The sequence below is a fragment of the Panulirus ornatus genome, chromosome 58 (genome assembly GCF_036320965.1).
Source record: "Panulirus ornatus isolate Po-2019 chromosome 58, ASM3632096v1, whole genome shotgun sequence".
NCBI lineage: Eukaryota > Metazoa > Arthropoda > Malacostraca > Decapoda > Palinuridae > Panulirus > Panulirus ornatus.
This window is the reverse complement of record NC_092281.1, coordinates 34,989,066-34,990,968: the sequence shown is the minus strand read 5'-3', so window position 1 is coordinate 34,990,968 and position 1,903 is coordinate 34,989,066. Positions and strand designations below refer to the sequence as shown.

Sequence of the window (1,903 nt, the reverse complement as noted above, 5' to 3'; positions counted from 1 at the left end):
CTGCGCACAACTCTATCCATAGCCCACGCCTCGCAACCATACAACATTGTTGGAACCACTATTCCTTCAAACATACCCATTTTTGCTTTCCGAGATAATGTTCTCGATTTCCACACATTCTTCAAGGCCCCCAGAATTTTCGCCCCCTCCCCCACCCTATGATCCACTTCCGCTTCCATGGTTCCATCCGCTGCCAGATCCACTCCAAGATATCTAAAACACTTCACTTCCTCCAGTTTTTCTCCATTCAAACTCACCTCCCAATTGACTTGACCCTTCTTGTCCACATAATAAGTTTATGATACGCTTGTTGTCTGTCTTGGACAATCACATGTTTACCATATGGCGTCCAAGCTACGTTTCTTCGTTGTATATCAACTGAATGTTATATTTCTCTCTTGTGTCTCCCTTGATGATGTGAGTTTTACACGAAAGTGCACTTGGGAACTTATCGTGTTTATTTTCCCTGTGAACTCATAAGAATATACTTGATCACGTGCAAAATTGCGATCCTTTTCAATATACATATATATATATATATATATATATATATATATATATATATATATATATATATATATATATATATATATATATATATATATATATATATATACATATCCTTCAGTATGTTTCCTTTCGATAGTGAAGAACAAAAGAAGGAGCCAAACAAGTAAATTTCGTCAAAGACATCTCTCTTTTCTTAACGCTGCCTCGCAAAGATTTTCATTAATTCAAATTGAAGAAACAGACGTATTTTCTATTGTCTGGTTAGCTCAGTGGTAGAGCGTGAGTCTCACACACTCAAGGTCGTGGGTTCGAGACCCACACCAGACATATTTTTTGTCTTTTTCTTTTTTCATTTTGTCCGCATCACATGTGTGCAGCATTCAGTATGTTCGTCCAACGTTATAGTGAAGATCTTCACAATGAATTGGGGTTTTCGACCTTATCTGAAAGGGTCAGGTCCACCAAGACGTCCTTGAAATCTTCCAGAAGCTTCTGGCGATCCTCCTCCAACTGCTGGGCACATCAGAGTTAACATGGGCCGGACATCGGTTGTGGAACGACTTAATCTGCTTCCGGTAGTTAGCAGGGATGATAATGAGGGCTCTGACCTCATACCAGGTCAGCTTAGTTCCAGTCTATTGCAACGAAATAAAAAAGTAAAACTCATTTCTTTGTGGAAAATTGAGAGGAAAACACGACAGGAACATGGAGATTTACCCTGTGGTTATTTTGCCGGCAAGTCGGCAACGGTCGGTCAAACAGTATTTTGCCGTGGTAATCTCAGTACTTCATATAATACTATGTCACAAAATATGTTCTTGGGGGCGTAGCTCAGTGGTAGAGCACTCGCTTGGCATGCGAGAGGACCCGGGTTCAAACCCCGGCGCCTCCATTTTTTATTCGGGAAATTCATTGTTTTCAGTCTTGTATATGTATATCGTTCGATCAGTCAAGTTAAGCAACGTTGGGTCTGGTCAGTACTTGGATGGGTGACCGTCTGGGAACACCAGATGCTGTTATCCCTGGGGATAGGGAAGAAAGTATACTTGCCACGTATTCCCTGCGTGTCGTACAAGGCGACTAAAAGGGGAGGGAACGGGAGGCTGGATATTCTTTACTCTCATTCTCAATTTTTCAAAAGACGGAACAGAGAAGATTTAAAGATATTGTAAAGATGTAACTAATATAAGATATAAGAATGAATGGAAGATACGGATGTAGCTGAAACAAGGAGTAATGAAGATTAAGGTGCAATGAAAATTATTCTGTAGTGAAGATAAATATATATGTTGAGATTTTGTATTGAACATCAAGAAGTAATGATAATGATGAGAGTGTAGTGAAGATGAGGGCTTAGTTAGGGAGTATTGACAATTGCCTTTACAATGATAAG

At 39.7% G+C, this 1,903-nt stretch overlaps 2 non-coding genes across 2 annotated transcripts; both read left to right on the top strand.

The window, feature by feature from the left end:
* Window positions 1–765: 765 nt before the first annotated feature.
* Window positions 766–837, top strand: TRNAV-CAC (transfer RNA valine (anticodon CAC)). Its single transcript has one exon. It is a non-coding gene; the product is annotated as a tRNA-Val (tRNA).
* A 493-nt stretch (window positions 838–1,330) lies between these two features.
* TRNAA-GGC (transfer RNA alanine (anticodon GGC)) lies at window positions 1,331–1,402 on the top strand. The gene has a single exon. It is a non-coding gene; the product is annotated as a tRNA-Ala (tRNA).
* Window positions 1,403–1,903: the final 501 nt, after the last annotated feature.